Source organism: Physeter macrocephalus, chromosome 11 (assembly GCF_002837175.3).
Source record: "Physeter macrocephalus isolate SW-GA chromosome 11, ASM283717v5, whole genome shotgun sequence".
In the NCBI taxonomy this organism is placed as follows: Eukaryota; Metazoa; Chordata; class Mammalia; order Artiodactyla; family Physeteridae; genus Physeter; species Physeter macrocephalus.
The window spans coordinates 44,520,717-44,545,427 of NC_041224.1; the positions used below are offsets into that span (position 1 = coordinate 44,520,717).

The 24,711-nt window shown below is 42.8% G+C and overlaps 1 pseudogene; it reads right to left on the reverse strand.

The window, feature by feature from the left end:
- Positions 1 to 644: 644 nt before the first annotated feature.
- On the reverse strand, positions 645 to 744 carry LOC112062550 (uncharacterized; annotated as a pseudogene).
- Between the last annotated feature and the right edge of the window lie 23,967 nt (positions 745 to 24,711).

Below are 24,711 nucleotides of genomic sequence, written 5' to 3' on the forward strand. Positions count from 1 at the left end.
GAATTGTTGGGTTATACTATAAGTATATGTTTAACTTAATAGGAAACTATCAAGTTCTTTCCCAAAGTGGTTGTACCATTTTGGATTCCCATGAACAATGTACGAGAGTTCCAGTTACTTCACGTTCCCACCAACACTTGATTTTGTCAGTCTTTTATTTATTGTATATGTATATGTAATAAATAAAAATATATAATTCAACTTTAATTAAAAAGGTATGATCTATATATTATATATAATCTATAATAAATATACATATTTATGCTAGAGTTAGTTATAGGTTATATTTAATAAATATATATGTACTATAAATAATAAATATACTGAATATATGTAGTACACACATAAATTCCGAAAAACACTTGTTAAAAAAAATGCTTCTTTTTTAACAAAAAAAAAAAGTTAAAAAGTTCATGATAAGTGATGTACAAAGGTGATACTTTAATATTACTGGAAGATTGAAAATACTAGTAGTTTTAACTATAGAAATATATAAATATGAACCAAATGATATTTAGTGTAAAGTGTAGATATTTAGTGAAGTGTAAAGTTGTAGACTTGAAATCTTTCATTTTTATTTTCTTAAATTTTGTGTTAAAAACCAACATAATTCTTCAAATGTTATTTTACAAATGTTATGGTCAAAAAATATGGAACGCTTCCCAAATTTGCATGCCATCTTTTCACAGGGGCTGTGCTAATCTCTGTATCATTCCAATTTTAGTACATCAGTCTTTTAAATTTTACTTATTTAAATGAATGTACAGAGGTACTTCACTGTGGTTTCAATTTGCATCTCCCTAAATAAGCATTTTTTGGTGTGCTTATTGGTCATTTGTATATCTTTCTGAAATGCCTGTGCAAATCTTTTGCCCATTGTGTGTGTAGGAGGTGGTGTTTAATTTCTTAGTGAACTTTAAGAGTTCTTACTGAACTTTACAAGTCCTTTGTTGAATATAAATATTGCAAATATTTTCTCCCAGTCTGTGGCTTTCCTTTTCATTTCCTTGACAGTGAATTTCAAAGAGTGGAAGTCTTTAATTTTGATAAAGTTCAGATTTCCAGTTTTTTCCCTGTGTAGTTAGTGTTTTTTGCATCCCACCTAAGAAATCTTTGCCTACCAAGATCAGAAAGATATTCTCCTGTTTTCTTCCAGAAGTTTTATAGTTTTAACTTTTATGTTTAGTTCTGTGATACATCTTGAGTTATTTTTTGTGTGATGTGAGGTAAGAGCTAAGATTAACTTTTTTTCTTACAGATATTCAGATTTTTCAGCACCATTTGTTGAAAAGACTAGTTTAGCCCCGTTGAATTACTTTGGCCCTTTTGTTGAAAATCAGCTTGTAGGTTGTTTACCCATTCATCCATGGATGGATCATGTGCTTTTTTTGTGTGTGTGTGGTACGCAGGCCTCTCACTGTTGTGGCCTCTCCCGTTGCGGAGCACAGGCTCCGGACGCACAGGCTCAGCGGCCATGACTCACGGGCCCAGCCGCTCCGCGGCATGTGGGATCTTCCTGGACCGGGGCACGAACCCGTGTCCCCTGCATCGGCAGGCGGACTCTCAACCACTGCGCCACCAGGGAAGCCCGGATCATGTGTTTTTGAAGCTACTTGATGATATTACTTTTTCGATTTCTTTTCCCAAATGGTTTGTAGTTCAAATCTGCATTTTTACCGAGCACTTCGTTGATTCTTGTACTGGCTAAAGTATGAGACCCTTAGGTCATAGGGCATTGGTTCATAATCAGTAATAGAAATGATAATCACCCAATGCCACGGCTCCACCTTCAAAGGGCCTGATTTAGCAGGTCTAGAGTAAGCCCCCAGAAGAAAACTTCCCCTACTAAGAGCTATTGATTCTTTGCTTAAGAACAATGGATACATCCTCTCCTTTTCATTCATGTGTTCCTTAGACACATAACGACTGGTTCTTCTGCTGGGCTCTGAGGTGCCTCAGTGAACAAGGTTTGTTTGAACAAGCAAACAGGCCAGTGCAGCCCCGTGTGTGCAGATGGGTCCGACAGAGCCTTGTGGGAAGAGTGGGTGAATGGTGGCCCTGGGTGCCACTGTGGATGCTGCAGTTTGGGGATACAGAGAGCCTTTCTTTGTCCTGCAAAGACCCCCATGAGGCCTAGCTATAACCCCGTGCTGGTTAGAGTCTGAGCGTGAATTCCTTCTTGAGGTTAAGACTGCATGTCACGTTCCCTACACCTGTGAATTTTCTGGCTTTGTCTTGGGACGGCTACGTCACGCTGTCTCCAAGTGCTCTGTCCCTAGTGGAAAGTTTTGGTCTCTGGAGGTGCTGAGAGAAGGCAGCTCTGTTGGGTCTGGTGGATTCTGTGACTGCTGAGCTGTCCGCATAACTTGGTCTCGGTCCACCCTGCCCTGTTTGTTTGCCGTCTGGGTCGCTTCTCCTAGTAGGGTTGACAGTCCCTCTTGCCCAATTTCACACCAGAGCTGAAGCCATTTGGCCTTTCTTCCCTGCCTCCTCCACCTGATCAGTGCTCCTGGGCACGTTGTCCAGCCTGATTGCTCAAAATGTGCAAACCCAGCTCAATAGACAGGGCATCCAGGCCCTGGAGGCATTAACCAAGCTCAGCTTTACATGGTTTTCTTTCTGGTCTGGGCTAGAGCCCTGCAGTTCTGTAAGGAGAGGGGAGCCTGTTTGCTGTTCCATAGAATGGTCCAGAAACTCCAGCAACTGGCTGTTGCCCTGGAAGTGGAGGTAGCCTGGGTGCTGGGGCACAGCTGCTTTAGCTCTGAAATTGGTCAGAAGCAGTGGTTCTCAGCCCTGGCTGCACACGAGTATCACCTGGAGAACTTTGAAAGCTCCTGGAGCCCGGGCTCTATCCCAGAGCAATTCAGCCAGGATCTCTGGAGGTGGGATCGGGGGTTACAGTATCTGTAAAGTTCCCCAGGTGATTCCAACACACTGCTAAGTGTGAGAGCAGCTGCTCTATCTAAAAGGGCAACACCATTGAGACGAGGTGAGGCAGAGTTGGGAGGTCTGGAGCCAAACTTAGTCGACATGCCTCCCTGGATGAAACATGGCACAGTCTATTTTGTTTTTGATTAAAATTATAGGGGTATCACCCCACTTTCTTTTTTTAAAAAGTATTTAATTAATTAATTTATTTATTTATTTTTGGCTGTGTTGGGTCTTAGTTGCAACATGTGGGATCTTTGTTGCGGCATGCAGGATCTTTCATTGTGGCTCGAGGGCTTCTCTCTAGTCGTGGTGCACGGGCTCCAGGGCACGTGGGCTCTGTAGTTGTGGCGCGCTGGCCTAGTTGCCCTGTGGAATGTGGGATCTTAGTTCCCTGACCAGGGATCGAACCCGCATCCCCTGCATTGGAAGGCGGATTCTTTACCACTGGACCACCAGGGAAGTCCCTCACCCCACTTTCTTTAAATTTCTATTTCAGCTGTAACTGATGCTCTTCCAGTGTCCACCCTAAGATCACCTTTTGGGTGCAAAACATACTCCCTCAGGCTGGGGAACAGGCTGCAAAGGGCATAGGCTTTGTTTGGCTCTGTGTTTTCAGTCCTTTGCATGCTGCCATGATACCGCGGATTGGTGATTACTGGCGGAGCAGGGCAGTGACTCAGGAGAGCTGGTTGGTCTAGGGGCTTTAGGCTCATTCATTTTTTTTTTTTTTTTTTTTGCGGTACGCGGGCCTCTCACTGCTGTGGCCTCTCCCATCGCGGAGCACAGGCTCCGGACGCGCAGGCTCAGCGGCCATGGCTCACGGCCCTAGCCGCTCCGCGGCATGTGGGATCTTCCTGGACCGGGGCACGAACCCGTGTCCCCTGCATCGGCAGGCGGACTCTCAACCACTGCGCCACCAGGGAAGCCCAAGGCTCATTCTTTAGGCTTCTCCTGTCCCACCTCACGACTCAGCCCTGATTCTCATCTTGGGCTTGTCATCCCCACAAACCCCCAATCCAAGCATCCTGCTTTCCTACCGTGATGCCTTCTCCTTCCGGCCACATTTGGCCCCCATCCTGCTACATCCTCAGTGGGATCTCGCCTTTTTTCTAGTCTTCACCCTCTCCTTCTCTCTTACTCAATCTATCATTTCAGTAAGTCTTTTGCCAGCCCCCTACACTCCTGCACCCATCCTGTATTTTATAGAGAAAATTGAAGCTGTAGATTAAAATTCTGCAACTTCCAAACCCCGCAGTGTCCTCACTCATCCTTCCCCTGACCTTCCTGTTGCCATAGTGGAACCTCCTTCCCCCTCTCTGAGGCCAGTCCTCCAGCTCACCTCGGAGACCCCATGCATCCCCCAACGCCACTATCTTCTCAGGACCTCTCATTGGTGATCCCTTCTCTCTTTTGTATTTTCAACCTCTGGCTTTCACCTCCATCAGTCTACTGAAACAGCTTTGGTTGATGTTACCTTTTAACTCCCATGTAACCAAATATGTTGGATTTTTTACTCTCTGTTTGACTGACCTCCTGACCTGTCAACAGCAGGAGGCACAGCTGACCACTCCCTTCTTCAGGTCCCCCACTCCCTGCTCTCTCCTGACTTCCTTCTACCTCTCTGCTCACTCCCCCTCAGTCTTCTTTGTAGACTCATTCTTTTCTCACAAGCCATTAAATGTAGACATTCCCCAAGCTGGGTCCTAGGTGCTATTATCCTTCTGTTCAAAGCCAGTTACAAACTGTTCAAAATTCATTCTTTTGCTTGTGGATGTCCGGCTTTCCTAATACCATTTGTTGAAGCAACTGTCCTGTTTTCATTGAATGGCCTCCACTGCATGGCACCCTTGTTGAAAATCATTTGACCATATATTCAAGGGCTTATTTCTGGGGTCTCTATTCTATTCCATTAGTCTATATATCTATCTTTATGACAATGCCACGCTGTTTTGCTTATTATAGCTGTGTCATAGTTTCCTCTTTGTCACTTTAAAAAACATTTAGTTTCTGTTTTTTTTCACAGATGTATGTGTGTGTCTGTGTGTGAATACAGCTTAAAGAGTCAATTATACTTTAAGGCTTATTACTCTACTTCTCAAATCAGACCCTGCCTCTCTTTGTTTTTTGCTCCCTGGAGGCAACCACTTCAATTCTTTTAACTTTTTCATTTGGAATTCATCTCTATATCCTTAAGTAATACGAACATAGTGATACTTCTTGGTTTTTAGGTTCTAGGAATTATCTATTGACTTCTCATTGTGTTGGAAATGAAGATTTAGCTCTCTTTCACCACCATCTCCCAAAATGTGCACACTTTCTGTCCCCATCATCCTCCTGGTAGACTTAAATCATAATTTTGGACAAGTCAGTAAGAGCATTACTATGACAGTGGAAATGTGCTTCACAGCTCAGCCATGTAGAATACTGTCATTTATTTTCTTTTCTTACAGAACTTCTTGTTTTCCCTCGACTTAAGAATACTTTTATTTGTTTGCTACATTTTCTATGTATGTATCATTCATTCAACCCCAGAGGGTGCCTGGGAGCTCCCTTAGCACAACTCTGCTGAACATGAGGAAGCCTGTAATTTGGGGATGGGCCATATATCCCTGAACAGGACACCTTCCTTTGCTAGCAAGAGGCTTGTCCACTGAGAGGCGATTGGAGTTTCCTTCTATATATAAGGTTCTGGGCTAGGGTGACAGGGATGGATGTGACAGTATTTTGCACACCAGGTACTTACACTTGAGTAAGAGAGATGGTATTGAGGCAGTCATTCCAGTTTGAGGCAAACTTTGATGAGAAGAATAAGAGCAACTGCAAATCTGAGAGAGGACAGGTTAGGAACAATTATTTCTAAGTAGAAGATTCAGGGAAGGCTTTAGCAGGGAGGTGGTATTTCAGCTGAATTAAGATTTCAATGGGAAAGGTTAGTGGTGCAGAGAGAATGACATTTAGGTGCAGGGAAAAGGAGGAAGCAAATGTACAGAGATTGGAAAGTGTACTGTGGGTTCAGGGAAAGATGGGAGGCCCAGTGTGGCTATGATGGGGGATGCGTGGGGATGCATCAGACAAAGGAGAGCTAATTCTGTGCTTGGGCATCTCTGTGCTAGGACTGGGTTCAGTCTTTTATAGGCACCAAACTAGTAGCTCTCAAAATGTTATCACCTGGGAATTTGTTAGAAATGAAAATTCTTGAGCCCCACGCAGACTCATGGAATCAAAAACTCTGGGACCGGGGCCCAGCAATCTGTGTTCTAACAAGCACTCTAGATGGTTCTGATGCATGCTAATGATTGAGAACCATTACTCCATCCAATCTGATGCTTACAACAATGCCATAGCTGGGCACTCATTATCCCCATTGTACAGATGGGGAAGCTGTCTCAGAGTGAGAAGGTAACTTACCCAAGGTCCAGAGGGGTGCTGGAGCCGGCTTGCACTGGCTCTTGAGAGCAAATTATAAGCATCTCTTCCCAACTCTAAATTTAGTGATGTCATATTGGTAGTTTGAAACTGGCCATAGTGGAAGTATTAACACCATGGAAACTGGCAAATGCAACAAATCAGGGCGTCAAGCCCACCCCGAGAGCCAGTTGTTAAACATTCACCGGCATAGCACTCTCAGGGCACTCGGTTGGTAAGTGGTTGGTAGGCCTGGGTCTTGAACCCTGACAGCCTGGCTCCTAAGTGCATGCTCTTAACCACTAGGTTAAACTTATTCTGAAAGTCTGGAAAGAAGATCTGGGGCCACAATGTGGAAATCTTTTAAGTGCATGGTAAAAATTTGGGCTTTATTCTGTACACACTGGATTTTTCAGAATTTTGAATGGCTAAGTGATAGGATTGTATGTTTAGGCAGGAGAACTAAATTGTTGGCTGTGGCTTTTCACTTTGCAAATATGGTGAAAAGATGGGATGAGGGGGTGTTGTATGGAAAGTCAAAATACATAGTTGCACTCCATAGAGAAGGGCCTCCACAGCCAGGGGGGTTTCCCATTCACAGAAGAGGTCATGCAGCACTGCAGAGCAGATGCCTTGTGCCTCACAAAGCCTTCTTGTTCTACAGGAGAAAGGTCCCCTGTCTCTCAGTCCAACCGTCTGCCACAGCGTGTACTGGCCTTAACGCAGCCCTGCTGGCCAGCGGTGTCTCAGGATTCCCTGGTCCAGGTCATCATTCACTCTGCTGCCACTGTAGCAGACCAAGTGGTCACTTACCCACATTCAGTCCTCCTTCCTCAGGGAACCTCGAGGGTTTTCAGGCCCCCTTCACATCAAGGCAACCGTGTGCCTCTGGGAAGGGTGGACAACCCTTGGATCCCAGAGAGTGAATCCTGATTGGGTTTAAACTAGCAGTTCTCAGGACTGTTAAAAATTGAGGACCCCTAATGAGTTTTTGTTTATGTGTTATATCAATTGATTTTACCAGATTAGAAATTAAAGCTGAGAATTTAAAAATTATTTATTAATTCATTAAAAAAATAACAGTATAGGACTTCCCTGGTGGCGCAGTGGTTAAGAATCTGCCTGCCAATGCAGGGGACTCGGGTTCGAGCCCTGGTCCGGGAAGATCCCACATGCCGCGGAGCAACTAAGCCCGTGTGCCCCAACTATTAAGCCTGTGCTCTAGAGCTGGTGAGCCACAACTACTGAGCCCACCTGCCACAACTACTGAAGCCCACGTGCCTACATCCCGTGCTCCGCAACAAGAGAAGCCACCTCAATGAGAAGCCCGCGCACCGCAACGAAGAGTAGCCCCTGCTTGCCGCAACTAGAGAAAGCCTGCGCGCAGCAACGAAGACCCAATTGAGCCAAAAATAAATAAATAAATAAATAAATTTATAAAAACGAACAACAAAGAAACCCCCACTCTGTTATTTAAAAAAAACAAAAACAAAAACAGTAGACCCATTACATGTTAACATATTTTTTATGACAAATTAGTATATTTTCTAACACAAAAATATTTCATGGGACTATCTAGTTGTAAAAGAGAGGAGTATTCATGTATTGTATAGTTGAAACTTGCTAAGAGAGTAAATCTCACCACACACACAAAAGACAGCTGTGTGAGTTAATGGATGTGCTAATTAGCTTGGTTGTGATAATCTTTTCACAATGTAACACCTGTATCAAAATATCATGCTGTACAACCTAAATGTATACAATTTTTATTTCTCAATCATACCTTAATAAGGCTGGGGGAGAAAGGAAAGAAAGAAAAATGGAGTATTTGAATAGCTCTTTTATATAATTGGATATTTTTCTTTGATACTACACCAAAACTCAACGAGAGGTAGTTTCGAAAAAGTTAGTTGTAATTTGTTATCTGAAATGAGGTCAAAGAACTTTTCGTAGCCTGTTGCAGGAAAATCTATTGGTGTACCTTGTGCTTTGGGTGGATCGTCTACCCATCTGCGATATTTGGAAAATACTGGTTTACTGAGTATGCACATACTCCAAATGTTGACACATTTTGTTATACAGCGTAAAAAATAAAATCATATTTGTTAACATCACCACCAAAAAGCTTTTATTGGGAAGCTGCCAATGTCATGATGTCAAGACACAAGTTTTCCAAAATCTGAAATTTCGTTTGAAAGCTTGAATTTCGTCATTGGCCACAAACACTGTCAGTTGTTTTCCTTGAAATGACAGGCTCACTTTGTTCATTTTCGAGAAAATGTCTGCCAAATACACAAGTTTGAATAACTATAGTTTGGCAATTGTTGTTTCACGTAAAAATAATGTTCTCTGAAAAAAGTGGCTAGTTTAGTTTACAATTCAATTGTACAAATGCTTTTTCTCTAGACAACCATTTTCATACATCAGACATGCTGTTTGCTTTTATGCTTTATGCATAATTTTCATTTCATCACAGGATATTAAAATATCATGTTAAAAAAAGACATGTTTAGGTGTTGAGATTTAATAAAATTAATAATTCTTACTGCTTCATCAAGGACATCCTAAAGTGAAACTGGCTTTTTTTTAACTGGGAGAGCATGATACCAAAGTATACAATGATACTACTGTTTGCCACTGCTTGGGTGCTAAGACCTCAGCAGTTTAACCCACCACTGCTTTTGCTTCACCAGTGCAAATGTCAACATGGTTGATAACACTTAAGATAAACCATAAGATTCAAAAAAATTTCTTCAACACTGAATATTTCAGCACCACTCGTCTGTTGCCGAGCATTCACATAAAAGATCTTCTTTGATGATTAGCTAGTGCTGATCTTGAACAAATACAAACAAAGCAGCTGACACAGCCACCCCTGTGCATTTGTCCATTTATAAGACAAATGTACAATTCTGCCGAGAGATCGATTCAGTCTTCATGTTGACAAGTAAATTGTTAATTCAACAAGTTGTTGTATCACTGGGAAATGGCAGTGCTGTGATTTTTTTTTTTTTTTTTTTACTGAGTTTTCGTTCAGTAGGCATTCAGCAGTGTCCACTGGACAAGACTTTTCTTAGTCTTTCGATTAATGCAGTTTGATGACTTATTCTGTCAGACGCTTCTGTGGCTTTTTCACTTCTAGTTGGAAGAGCTGTAACAAACCATTTCTGGCTTTTTAAGAGCTCATAACATCTACGTTTAAAATATTTAATTCCTTTTTCTTTAAACTCTGGTTTTAAAATGATGCCACAACTCAAATGGCCCCATCAGGGCTGGGACAGGGGTGAGGCAAGCGAGAGCCGAGGGCACAGGGTATAAGGAGGTACCCACTCTGTCTCCCTGCACTTGCAGGAGCCTGAGAGCGAGTGCCTCCTGACATTCTGCACCCTGGGAACCTCACTAGCCTCCCCCTAGAACTGGCTCTGGGCACCAAAACGCCATTCAGAAATGTTCTGTTGCATAAGGCACAATGAGGTAAATAATTAATTTCTATAAAGCTGAGGGAGAGATTGCTTTCATCCTAATTTTGCTTCTTGTTCACGGTTCCTCCCAATTTCTTTGGAGTAGATTCCTCCTATCAGTAGTTAGCCAACTCTCTGACATATCACTTTCATCTTCTTCAGGATCTTTAGATTTAGTGATGGGTTGAGAAGGTGAGTCTTCTAAGCACCCCTTTTAAAGCTGATGATTGACAAATGTAAGAAAATATATATTATAAATAAATTTATAAATTTCAGAATAAAATATTATTAAATTTTAAAGTAAGAGTTTGAGATCCAATTTAAAAATTAAGAAAAGTTTTTGAACATTTAGCGAATAGTATTTCAAAACGAGCAACAAATTGTACATCTTACATTTCTGTGTAGGTGCAAAACAAACTTTGGGATTTTGAAATAATGGTTTGTTGGATGATAATGAGGTCACAGAATACAGCAGGTATAACTAAAGATAGCCAATAAAAGCACAGTAGAAGTACTGAGCACAAACTGAGTTAATCTCTGAAAATACATGTATTGATATTGATGCCCTAAGCTTACTTTTCTTAGAAAATTCTAGAAAACAGAGCAATACAAAAGTATACATTTCATGAACTGTCTGACATTATATATCATTATATATCATGTGGCCTCTGGGAAAATCTACTATATACTCAGGAAAGAATGAACATGAACAAGACATATGAAGTCTTATATTATTTTGAAAATTGTTTTAATTATTTTGTTTTAATAATTTTAATTATTATTATTATGAAAATTGTTTTAATCTTACAGACCCATTTAAAGGGGTCCCACATGCCACAGAGCAACTAAGCCCATGCACCACAACTACTGAGCCTGTGCTCTAGAGCCCTTGAGCCACAACTACTGAGCCCGCGTGCCATAACTACTGAAGCCTGTGTGCCACAACTACTGAACCCACACGCCACAGCTACTGAAGCCCGCACACCTAGACCCTGTGCTCTGCAACAAGAGAAGACACTGCAGTGAGAGGCCCGCGCACCGCAACGAAGACCCAATTCAGCCAAAAATAAGAATAAAAATAAAATAAAATAATTTTTAAAAAAGGATCACATTTGAAGAACTGCTGGTCTAAGATAATGTTAGTCCCCTTGCCAGTGATTGGTTTAGGCATAGTTATGTGACATAATTCTGGCCAGTGAAACATGAAGAGAATTCTGCTGGGTGGTTTCTGGGAAGGTTTCCTAGTCCTTAAGAGAGAAATGCAAGAGATAATCTCTTCCTCTACTGGACATTGTTGGGATTGGATGTAATGCCTGGAACTGTTGCAGACATTTCATGCCTTTGAATTTTGCTGATTCGTGTCTTCCTTTCACACTCCATATCGAATATGTCAGAAAATTCCATTAGCTCTACTGTTAAAATATATCCAGCATATGACCTTCTTCTACCACCTCCACACTCCCCACTCCAGTCCAAGACACCATCATTTCTCACTTGGATTATTGTAACAGTTTCTTAATTTTTCTGTCCCCCTTGCTCCCCATGTTATTCACAGGCAGCCAGGGTAAGTCTTTTTTTTTTTTTTTTTCTCCTTCAAGATAAGTCTTTTAAAAAGAAATCCAGATCATGTCACTCTTCTGGTCAAAACCTTTTGATGGCTATCTTTCTCTCAGGATAAAGGCCCAAGTCCTTACTATGACCACAAGGAAGTACCTGATCTGGCTCCCAGATACCTCTCCCTGCTGCCCTGCCCCTTCCTCACTCATTCCATCTTCCCTGGTTGCCTTCTGCTCCTCAAACAAGGCAAGCATGCTCGTCTCCCAAGGCCTTTGCCTAGTGCTTTTCTTGATGTCTGCATGGCTTAGTTCTAACTAATACTCTCTTAGTTCTTTTAGGCACTTGCACAGAGACACCTTCCCATTCCCCCCAGCCCCACCTGGGACCTCCTACCCCTTTTATCCTGCTTAATTTTTTTCCATGGCATTTTCATCTTTGACATATTACATAGGAATTTGTTTGTTGCCTATTTCCCCCCACCATAATGCAAGTTCCATGAGGGCTTTGCTTTGTTCAGTACTGTAACCTCATCACCTAGAAAAGTACTTGGTACTTAGTAGTGATCGTTAAATAAGATTTCCAGAAAGATAGAAAAAAGTGTATGGAAAAGAGGAAATAGTGACTAAGAATTTCATATAATGGAAAGAAATAAATTAATTTTTAAAAGTTCATAGAGTATTAAATGGGGCACATTGACTCAAGACAAACAAATACTCAAGTTAGAGGCATTACAGAGAAGTCTCAGAACACCAAACACAGGAGAAAATTCTGAAAGTTTACTTTCAGAAAAAGCAGAAGAAAAAGCAGATCATGTACAAATATAAGAATTATACTGACGTCAGATTTCTCATCAGGAAGCAATGAGGCATGGGAAAGAAGGACTTGTAAATAACTTACTAAGATTTGTCATTCTCTAAAAATAAAATTTTAAATAAAGGGATAAATATTGTTTGTGACAATCAAGAACCAATTCTGGGTGATACCAGTGTGGCAGGGTGGGGATGATGTTGAGGAGATGTAGAGACTGGAAAGAGGTGAGTGAGTGCCAAGGGAAAAGAAATTCACAATGGAAAGTAAACATAAGTATCATACTTAAAAAGTTAGGGGAAACAACTGGAAGAATAAAAATAGAATATACAACTTTCAATCTAGCATAAGAAAATCTGATTCATGCAATGGAAAGTAGGACAAAGAGAGAAAACACATAGAATAAATACAAAATAAGATGGTAAATACAGTAAAACACAAAGTGAGATGGCTGAAATAAGTCCCAATATACCAGCAATTAAAATAAATGTGAGTTAAACTCACTGATCAGATTGGATGACAAAATGAAAACAAAACAAGATTAAGCAATATGTTGTCTTCCGGAGACTGTGACAGATGAAGTGTTATTCCTAACCCCTTTTTCCTTGTTGCTTTTCTTTATAGAGGTTGAAACATTAAATTGTTACTCTCATAATCTCCATTCTAAGTGAAGTGGCCTTGGGACCCAGTTCTATGCCTTGAGACATAAGTGGAAGTCAGCTCGACTGAATTTTCACAAAAAGCAACAGAAAACCCGCATAAACCAATAAAAATTTAGAGTAGTAACCAAACACTTCCCTACATCAAAAAGCCCTAAGATCAGTTAATTATATGAACCATTTAAGGGACAAATAATCCCTATCTTATACAAGTTTTCCAGAAAATAGGAATGAAATGAATAAAATGATTTCATGAGGTTAGTATAATCTTGATTTCAAAACTGACAAAAGACATCACAAGAAGAGAAAATTATAAGCCTGTTTAATTTATAAATATAACTTTGAAAATCCTAAGTGAAACATTAATTGAACTAATCTAAATATGTATTTTAAAAAAATCACAATGAAGTTGAGTTTATCCCAGGAAAGCAAGAATGGCTCAGCATCAGGGAAAAAAGTCAATGCAATTCACCATGTTAATGAGTAGAGGAGAAAAAACACACCAAAGACAAAGAGACAATCTTGTCTGTTTTGTGCAATAGATATATACATGGTTTTTGATAAAGTGCACACCTAATGAAGACTATTAAAATTCTTAGAAAATTAAGAATGGACAGAATCTCCCTTGATAAAGGATATCTACCAAAAACATCATACTTAAAGAGAAATTTTAGAGGCATTCCTTTTCATAATAGGAATTAGACAAGGATGCTTGCTATTTGACATAGCAATTGAGGTGCTGTGAGTGCAATAAGACAAGAAAAGGAAATAATAGGGAGAACAATTAGGAGGGAAGAATTAAAACAGTCATCATTTATAAATAAGATGATCAATTACATAAAAACCCAGCAGAGTCAACAAACCTCTGGCACTACTAAGACAGTGAACAGATCTACCAGATTCAAGATCAACTTGAAAAAAATCAGCAACATTTCTGTACTCCTGGAAAAACCAACCAGAAAATGGGATAACATTTGCAATAGTAACAAAAATTTTAATGACAAAAAAATGCTTGAGATATTTATAAATGCAATTTTAAAATTAAGGTCTTAAATGAATACATGAATAAATGAAGAGATAGACTTATGCTATCCAATCCATAGCCACTAGCTACATGTGAGCACTTAAAATGTGGCTAGTTCCAATTGAAATGTGGCATAAGTGTAAACACTGAATTTCAAAGACTTATTTCAAAGACTTAGTATAACAAAAGAATGTAAAGGATTTCATTAGTTTCTTTATATTGATCACATGTTGAAATGATGATATTTTGGACATATCGGGTTAAATTAATTTCACCTATTTCTTTTTACTTCTTAAAAAAATATTGCTACTAAATTGTTAAAATTACATATGTGGCTCACATTATATTTCTGTTTCACAGTGGTAGATCATGATTATGGATGGTATAACTTAACACAGTAATGATGTAAATTGTCCTTTAATTAATCTATATCAATGCAATTCCAATCACAATTCCAGCAGAGGTGTGTGTGTGTGTAACTTAGAAAAATGGTTAAGAAAAGATATTAAGGGGCAATTTACAGAAAGTGAAACCTGAACTTTTTGAAGAGATACTTTACCTCAGTAGCCATAAGAAAAATAATTTTAAAAAGCAATAGCATTTTAAATGCAATATTGGCAATCATTAGAAAGCTGAATAATATCAAATGCTGAATAATATCAGATGGTGAGGAAACAGGAACCCTGATACCTTATTGGTGAAAGTGTAAACTGGTTACAGGCATTCAGGAAACCAATCCAGCAATACTTAGTGAAACCAAGTGAGTGTGTATCTTGAAAGTCAGCAATCCAAATCCTGGACATGTAAGTCCCAGAATTTCTTGCAAAGATCCATAAAGGGACATGTACATGGCTGTTCATCATTACATTATTTGTGGTAGCTAGGAGTTGGAGACAGACCAGGTATCGATCAATAGGCAAATGGACCAAGGTGGTGGGGGCGTGTGGTGGGCTGTTATGCAGTAGTGGTCGTATGTAGAAGGGCTAAATAGCAACACTATACACTTTCCAAATATAGGACCATGATGAAAAAGTTAGAAATAGAGTGAATCTCTAACAGTACCACTTACATAAATTAAAATCACAAACACTTACCATAGTATTATCTTTTCAAAGGCACATACATATAAAAAATGCATATTAAACAAATTTGAATGCAGTTGTCAATGGAGAAGGCTGGGAGGGAGGATCTGGGGAGAAGAGGAAGAAATGGAAGCAAGAGAAAGTGTCCATGTGGGGAAAAGGATGCATATGATCTTCTTGTGGCTACTTGAAACCCTAAAATAAAACAAAATAGTAAAATAAAATAAAATGATAAAAATTTCACCAAGGTGCATAATTATTTGACAGGATCAAGAAAACAGTTACTTGTCTTCTGGGGAAAGTGCTCTGCCCCACGTTGCTCCCGAGAACCCACTTTTTTTTAAAGAGGCCTTTCCTGTGGCCTCACAGTATACCAGGCCTGTGTGAGGCTTCTGGAAGCCTGCGTGGAGAGTGCAGAACAAACTGAAACCCAGTTTCAGTTTGAAACAAACTCTTTCCCCTGAGCGGTGGACTGCTTCCCTGGTCAGGCCTGGGAGGCACCTTGGCCAGGCGGGCAGATTGCGAAACACAGCGGGGTCTCTGTGCAGGCCTGAGGTAACCCAACAGGAGCAAGCCTGCTCCTCCTGGGCCGCAGAGAATGGGCTTCTCTGTGTGCGCTTGTTTGCTTTGGTTTCGAGCTAAAAAAAAAAATTATTTCACACATAATTAAGGCTGTGGCAGCGAGATTGTGCTCGAGGTGCTTTTACTGGAAATATCAAGAGGAGGGACAAGGCAGGGCTGTGTTCCTCTTCCAGCAGGGGCTGGAAGCAGGAGGAGAAGGCCCAGGCTGCATGGATGGGACAACAGGCAGTGTTCAGGGCAGAGAAGCAGCTTTCACGGAGGCAGGCCTAGCTGTGAGGGGCTGAGGTTGGCTGTGGATGTGGCAGTGTGTGGGCTGTGTGGTGCGTGCCTGGGGTGTGGTGGCTGAGGACTGTGCTGCTCCCATCTCCCAGCTGCCTGTGGAGGAGGACAGGCGTCCTCACAGGAGGAAGAGGTGGGGGGAGCAGGCAAGGGGTGAGAAGGAGGCAGGGGCGAGAGGTGCAGGCCACAGGAGAGTCTGAAGGGATGGGGAAACAGATGGACCGCACACTTCCACTTGAGTCTGCACAGCCCACGTGCCCAACACCGAGCTGGCCCCGTGGGAGCAGCCTGGCACCTTGGAACCAGCCCTAAGCCAGGCGCCAGGTGACCTGGCTTCCAGTCCTGACTCTGCCTATGACTGGACGGGTCTCTGGACCTTTCTGGGACTCACATGGATTCTCCATCCCATTAGGGCTGGACCCTCAGCCTTTTGCAGGATGACAGCTCATTTAAAAAAATATGTTTTGGGGGCTTCTCTGGTGGCGCAGTGGTTGAGAATCTGCCTGCCGATGCAGGGGACACGGGTTCGTGCCCTGGTCCGGGAAGATCCCATATGCCTTGGAGCGACTAGGTGCGTGAGCCATGGCTGCTGAGCCTGCGTGTCCGGAGCCTGTGCTCCGCAATGGGAGAGGCCACAACAGTGAGAGGCCCGCGTACCGCAAAAAAAAAAAAAAAAAAAATGTTTTGGGAACACCAAATACCATATCTCCCTCTCGGAGATTCACAGTGCACATTGTGTATTAAAGGCTGTGAGGGAGGAGTCCTGTAGAAAAATAAAACGCTGTTTCGCTTGGAATTTGTTTAACAGAGCACTTTCCAAAACATTTAATTATAGGGACCCCCCCCACTCTATTTTGCATAATGTCTATTAACATCGTGTGTATTCAGTTACTATTGATGAGTAATAAACCATGTCAAAACTTAGTGGCATAAAACAACGATTTTATTATGCTCCCAGATTCGGCGGGTCAGAAACTCGAACAGAACACAGGAGGGATGGCTTGTCTCTTCTCCATGCTGTTTGGGGCCTTGTCTGAAAGGCCTTGAAGGCTGGGGGTAACTATGGCTGGAGGCTGTCTTCACTCATGCGCCTGGCAGTTGACGCTGTCTGTGGTTGGGACCTCAGCCAGGGCTGGGAGCTGGAACACCTCTGCGTGTCTCATCCACGTGCCTCGGGCTTAGCGGCCTCTGGGTAGTCGGACTTCTTACTTGGTGGCTTAGGGCTCCCAGGCGAGTGTTCCAAGAGACCCATGCAGCAGCTACATGTCTTTTATGACAGCCTTGGGTGTCAAGGTCACATTAAGAAGAGCAAGTGGGATGGGAGAGACTGCTGTGGCTACAGTGGGAAATTACACTGCCGCACTCTGAGAAATGGTGGGTTAAAGCTCTGAGGACTTTGAAGGACCTTTTGAAATTCCACCAGGACTCTGTCCTGTGGGTCCTGCACCCCTATTCGCTCTCACACTCAGGGCCAAACTTCCAGGTCCTGCCCTCCATGCTGCCCCTGGCCTGGCTCCTCCCTGCCCTGCAGCCCCACATGGACCCGGAGAGCATCACAGGCTAGAGAAAGTCCACAAGGGGTGCGATTTCACTCAGGTCAGTAGGACCCACAGTTTCCTTGTTGTTCTGATTCTGAAGTCCCTTTGGGTTGACTGCTCATTTCTTCCTTTTAAGACAGGTTTTGTTACCAACTCTCCTGAGTCGGTTTCCAACAGGGTCCTTCTTCTGGTGTCACTCGGGGCAATAGAATGAGACTGAGTTAGGTTCAGAAGTAAAGGAAAGCTTTATTCTTTGATCAAAGAATAGAGAGGTACGAGCTCGCACCCTAGAGTTCATGCTATCCCTGAAAAGCTTTTGGCAGGGCTGCTTTATAGGGCTTTTGTCGGCGGGAAGGAGGTTGGAGTTCTAGCACATGGCCAAATGCTGCCATCTTGAATTGAGGTGTTGTGCACAGAGTTTTTGCACACCGCCGATGGAGCTGAAGTGTTGGGTTCGGCCATTTCACACTAGGAATTCTGGTCTGAAGTGCCAGGGGCCAGGCTTCTGCACGCTGTACCCTGTGACTAGACTAAGCACACACACACACACACACACACACACACACAAAGGTTAGACTTTATTTTATTATCCAGATTCTTTGTTTATTCACTGAGAATTGTTAATGGACTTTGCCGGTGACAGTTTGGTTGGGAAGCTTTGGGGAGGACAGGATTGACCAAGCCCTTCTGGAAGGCCTGTCTTGTATCTGCTTCTGGGAGACCATTTCTCCCTGACCACCCCCTATTTTTTGTCCAGTTTTCCCCACTTCTAAATCCACATCCTTTCCCACAAAATTCTCTTTTTCCAAACCAGTCAACCCAGATACAGCTATAGTGACCAGCGTACTCTATGTCAGTTAATTAGTGCAGAGAACACTGAGCACACAAGAGGAGAAGGCAGCTTGGAGTCGAAGGATGAATGGAGGTTAGCTGGGTGGGTGGGGAGGCAGGGGGAGGAGGAGAATCTTCCAGATGCAGAGAATGGCCCCTGGAAAGATGCTGGGGAACAAGGAGCATGCCAGGCACTTGGACATGGTCTGTCGGTGGGTGTGCAGAACTGCCGTGGAGGGAATGTGAGATGAAGCTCTTGGAATCAACCATTCAAGCGAGGTTTTGTAGATCTTATTCAAGTCTTTGGATTTTATCCCAAGAGTAATCAGAGGGAAGCTTTTAGAGAGGGAGGGGACTTGATGATTTTCATTTTGGAAAGACCCCTTTGGCTGTTGCTGGAGGATGGACGTGAGGGTGAATGTGGGCAGCTGGGAGGTTGTTGCAGTGTTGACGTGAAGATGGAGAGAAGTGGATGGCTTGGGCAGATGTTTAGGAGGCAGGGCCTGGCTTTGGCACCTGTGTGGTGCTTTTTCTATGAGAGGGAGCCCTGGAGAAGGACGAGCTTCAGCTGAGAAGATGAGAGTTTGCATCTGGGAATGGTGACTTTGGGCTACCTCTGAGATGTAGTTTTCAAGGAGGTAGTTGGATATGAGGGTCTGAAGTTCAGAGAAGAGGCTGGGGCTAGATACACAAACCTGGGAGTCAGCTCCCTGTAAACGGAGCTGTGGAGAGGACGATCTTGCCTGGGAAAGCGTACAGAGGGAGGCGGCAGGGACCCGGCGATGCAGAGGTGCCTAGTGATATGTAAGAATTCTAGGTTAAGAACTTTAGCAAAATCCTGGGTGTCTCCAACTTATCAAAATCTGGATGGGGCCAACTGAGCCTCTGTCTTTCTGCTGGTGCTTGAGATGGCCCAGTCTCCCCAAGGAGTCTCTGCCCCTCCCCTTGTATGGAGAGAGAGGACAAGGTGTAAGGTGAGAGCTTCTTGGGATTGAAAGATCGAGAGAGATCTGGGCCTCTTCTGTGTTTTTGGAGACTTCTGCTATATTAAAAATAAACAAATTCCAGAACATAGTTATAGAAACTGCGGCAATTTTTTTAAACTTTTTATTTGGAAATAATTCCAAACTTACAGACAGTACACAAAAATAAAACTGGTACAAACATACCTATAACCCTTTACCCAGATTTACCTCCTGTTACCATCTTACCCATTTGCTTTATCATTTGCTTCCCCCCTTTCTCTCCTTTATCATCTTTCTCTCTATCTATCCATCTATCACCTATCTATCTATTTTCTTTTCTGAGCCATTCAAGGGTAAGTTATATATTGGGCTGGCCAAAAAATTCGTTCGGATTTTCTGTTCCATCATATGGGAAAACTCGAATAAACTTTTCGGCCAACCCACTACATTTTGGCTCTTTACCCCTACATAGTTCAGTGTGTATTTCCTAAGAATATGGATATTCTTATACATAACCATAGTACAGTTATAAACTTCATTAATTTAATTGATACAATACTTTTATAAAATCTAGTATTTGTATTCCAATTTTTTTAGTTAACCCAATAATGTTCTTAATAACATTTTCCCCCCTCCCATATAGGATCCTGCCTGGGGTCAAGGCTTAAATGTCATGTCTCTTTAGCTTTCTTTAATCTGGAACTTTCCACAGCTTTCTTTGTCGCGCATGACATTGGCATTTTTGAAGGAATACAGCTTGCCCTCCCCTTCTTTTAATCGAATGTGCCTCACTTTGTGTTTGCCTAATGTTTCTTGATGATTAGATTGGTGTTTGTATTCTTGGCTGGAATACTGCACAGGTGATAATACGTGCTTCCTCAGCGTATCACATCTGGAGGTACATGATACCCCTCTCTCTCTCATTGATGATGCTAATTTTGATCCCTCAGTCTAGGTGTTCTCTAACTTTTTCATTGTAATATAATTATTTTCTCCCTTGCAACTATGGGGAACACTTTAAGACCATGTAAATATCCTGTTCCTCATCAAAATTTCCCCCGGGCTTTAGCATCCACTAATGCTTCTTGCCTGTCTTTACCATCATGGCAGCAAAACGATGATTTTCCAGTTCCTGTACTCCCACCACATTTAATAGTTGACTCTCATATTGTATTTTAACCATGAGTCCTTCCTGTCCCCTACTTATTTATGTACCTATTAATTATCAGCATGGACATGAATTCCCATTTTTTCCCAATGGTTTATAATTCATGACTGTACTTAATTGTAATACACTGTACTTAATTACTTTGATGCTCAAATTGTTCTAGATTTAGTCAGTGGCTGGTCCTTCAAGCTGGGTCCCATGTCCTTTTGACACGTGCCCATCATTTTTTGAGCACTAACTTTCCAGCATAACAAGATGTTCCAGGCTCATCTTGTACCAACCCTTCCCCAGGCCTGGAATGAGACTTTTCTTTAAGGAACCTTGATTCTTTTAGTGGAGAAGAATATTAGAGACCAAGATCTGAGCATTAGGCATGCTCATTGCTACTAGGGTGGCTTTGCTTCTTGAAGTTGTGGTGTATTTAAAATATTGACATAAATTGATGTTTTTATAAAAATGCAATATAGTAGAATTGAGCTACTTGCAAGTGAATAATGGGATTTATAAAACCATATTATTTCGCAGTGCTTGGTGGCTCTGTCCTGGGACATTGAAACCAAGTGATGATCATCCTCTTCTGTCCATCCTGGCAGCTGATATCTGTGACTGTACAAAATGCCTTATTGGGGAGAATTTCAAAAGTCTGAGTTTGAAACACTTTGTGAAATTTGAAGTTCAAGCCAAATGACCCTTCTCTGCTGCACCCCGGGTCCCCCATTCCATCCACCTCCTTATTACAGGGTTAATATTTGAATAGTATTGGTTACAAAAGTACCTCTTCAGCTTCAAATGCCTGGTGTTGTTTACCTGAGGAAAAAGCTCCTCTCTGTGACCTTATTGCCCTGGCCTAGGGCTGACCACAGATGCTGACCTTCCCCCAGTTGGGCACCTCAGTCCATCTGGTCTCCCAACAGTAGGCCTTTCTTTGGCCCCTCTGAGCTTTCCCCTTTTTCCTATAAACAGTTGTAAAGCATCCTGTGCCTCCTGAGCTGAGCCCAATCAACACCAGCGAAAAGCTCAGATGGGCTCTGATGCCAAAGATGGGCATAGTCTTGTTTTGAGAAAAAACACTCATGTTTAATCTTTTTATTATTATAGCCTATTCTGTGTTTAAAGCTGTGGCCTCACCCTCTGACCCATAGTACCCTGGGTCTCTGAGCTGCAGATCTTCTGGAGGTTTCCCAAGGAAATTGGGGCCACTATACCCCAGGATGCCCTGTAGGCCTTACCCCACCAGGGAGAGGTTGGATATTGGGTCCTGAGGAATGGAGCCTTGGGGCTCGGGAGGAAGGTGTTTAAGCAGCCTGTCGCAAGTCAATCCAAGAAGGCTTTTTTGAACTAGAGCCCCCTGCAAGGGCCTGTCCTGCCTCAAGGAGCCTCAAGTCCAATTCTGGCCTCAAGGAGCCTCAGTTTAGTGGGGAAACTGCCTCAACCAACTGGAATACAGTAGGCTGTGGCTTCTGCTTCAGAGAGAGAGCAATTGCTGTGTCAATCCAAAGAAGAGAGAATTTCCTTCAGCTAGGAGGAGGCTTTCTGAAGGGGGTGGCCTGCCACTGGGACGGTGAAGGATGAGGAAGAGGATGAAGTGAGGGGAAGGAGAATGGGGAGGTGAGGTTGGAGGCAAGCCTCACCTCACACACCCGGCTCCTCCCCAAAGTCTCCCTTGCTGGCTTCTGCTGAGGCTTCGAGGCCTGGTTTTAAACAGGGATTATGTGGGACAGAGCAGCCAGTTGGCTGTGGGAACTGAAATCCTCCCGTTGTGGGTACTTGCTGGCACCTGGGACAGGGCCTATGTTCTGTGAGCGTCCACTGCCCAACACAGTGACCTTGGGGTGAATTCAAAGTCAGGAGTCCCAGGAGAGCATTTGCCACCACTCACCTCTGTAGGGCAGACATCAGGAGAGGAGTCCCTACAAGGATGGGATTGAGGTGGGAGCAGGCCAGGAAGGACAATTCTCCCCTGGATACATACCCAGCTGATTCAGGAAAAGGAATAATTGATCAGTCTGAGGAGGGGAGCTGCTCAGAAAGCTCGGAAAGCTGCTCAGAAGCTGAAAATGACTTCTTGTCTTCAGTCTGGTTTAAGAGTAGGCCTGTCTGGGACAAGGCTCTGAGAACATGAGTTTGTTTCTTTTCAACCCTGCTTCCACCTCAGGGCCTTTGCACCTGCTGGCTCTTCTTCTTGGATTACCCTTTCACTGAACACACACCCTCCCTCCTTCATCCCCTCCAAGACCCTTCTCATCTGTTACCTTTTCAATCAGGCTTCCCTGACTTCCCTGCAAAAAACTGCAGCACATTTCCATACTGGTATTTCCTCTTCCTTACTCTATTTTTCTCCATTGCAATTATTGACACTTGACATGCCACATATTTCATTTACTTATTTTGTTAATTGTCTGTCTCTTCTTCTTTCCCTGCTGCACACAATAGAATGTAAGCTCCATGAGGGCAGGAATGTTTGTCTGTTTTGTCCACTGCTTTATGCCTAGTGCCTAGATCAGTATTTGGCCCGTATTAGGTCCCCAATAAATATTTGTTGGTAGACATAGAACCTCTTTGAGTAAAAAGGCCAGGCTGACTTGTCTGAGCACTGCATTCAGCAGTAGCATCTGGGTGACAATGTGATCCAGGGAGTGTGGGTGGCCTCAGCAACCTTGGCAAAAGGCCTCAAGAGAAAACACAGCAGAAAGTCTCTTTCCTGGTAGTTGATACTTAACACTCAATCAATTTCCATCTTGCCCACTTGTAAGAGCTTTTTGAAAATTAAGCTGTGCTGTGCGGCATCCCCCATCCTCCCTGGCTGGTGCTCAGTGGTGGGATGCTTTGGCTGGCCTTTTGCTTCTTGTCAGAGCCCATTCTCTCAAGGGGGGGTTCTTTTTCCTGCAGAATGGATGCTTTGCATCCTCAAATTTGGGCACAGATTTTACAGGTAAGCCACAGCTCTTAGGTAGAACAGGAGCCTTTCCTTAACTCTTGACTTATTTATTCCACCGCCTACTTGACATCTCCACTTGGGTGTCTAATTGGCATCTCAGTATATGGTGTCCAGAAATGAGCTCCTGATCCTTTCTCACAAATCTGCACCTTCTAGAATCTTCCCCATCTCCGTTAGAGGTAACTTCATCCTTCCAGTATCTGAGGCATGAAATCTTGGAGTCAACTTTGACAACTCTTTCTTCCATACCTCATCTTTAATATGTCAGGAAATCTTTTTCACTCTGTCTTCAAAATGTATCCAGAATCCAACCACTTCTCACCACTTCCATCATTACCACCATGGTCCCCACCATTATCATGTCCCCTTTGAGTTACTGCAACAGCCTCCTAACAGGTCTCTCTTCTCCTATGTTGTCCCCCTTTAGTCTTCACATGGAAGCCAGTATTAAAACCCACATCAGATCATGACACTTCTCTACTCAAAACCATTTATCATCTCCCCCCTTCACTGGCTCTACTTTCCTTCTCTATTCATCTCCAACACTCTCTTCCTTATTCCATTCCAGCTGCTCTGGCCTCCATGATATTCCTGGAATATACCAGGCACACACCTGCCACAGGGCCCTTGCATGTGTTGTTGCTCAGAGCTCTGTCTCCATTGCTCACCCTCTCTCTTTTGAGATTTGCATTCAAATACCACCTACTCAGATCACTCTGTCTAAAATCCAAATCTCCTCTAAATACTACATTCCCCCTTTCCTTGCTTCATTTTCTACTTTGCATTTATTACTAACATACTACATATTTTTTACTTTTTTCTCTTGTTTATTGTCTATCTCCACTACTAGAGTAAAAGTTTTCTAGTGTCTTAGTCTGTTTGGGCTGCCAGAACAAACTACCGTAGGTTGGGTGGCTTAAACAACAAATGTTTGTTTCTCACAGTTCTGGAGGCTGGGAAGTCCAAGATCAAGGCATTGGCAGATTCTGTGTCTGGTGAGGACCTGCTTCCTGGTTCATAGATGGCTATCTTTTTGTAGTGTCCTCACATGGCAGAAGGGGCAAGGGAGTTATCTGGAGTTCGTTTTATAAGGGCACTAATCACATTCACGAGGGTTCCACCCTCATGACCTAAGCACCTCCCAAGGGTCCCACCTCCTAATACCCATCCCCTTAGGGGTTATGATTTCAATATATACATCCTATATTTTGGGGGACACAGACATTCAGTCTATAGTGCTGAGTATTTTAGTCTGGTTTCCCAGAAGCAGACCCTGAGTGAGGATCTGTGGGCAAGTGTTTTATTAAGAAAATTTTCCCAGGAGAAACAAGTGGGGGAGGTGGCGGGGCACAGCGGAGAGTGGTGGATATCAACTCCTGGGCACTTCCTGCTTTGCAGCAGTGAGTAGTTTGGAGGGGAAATGTCCCCAGCAGCCCAGAGCAGCCCTCTGAAGAACACAGATGCAAGCCTTTAAAAGCAAAGCA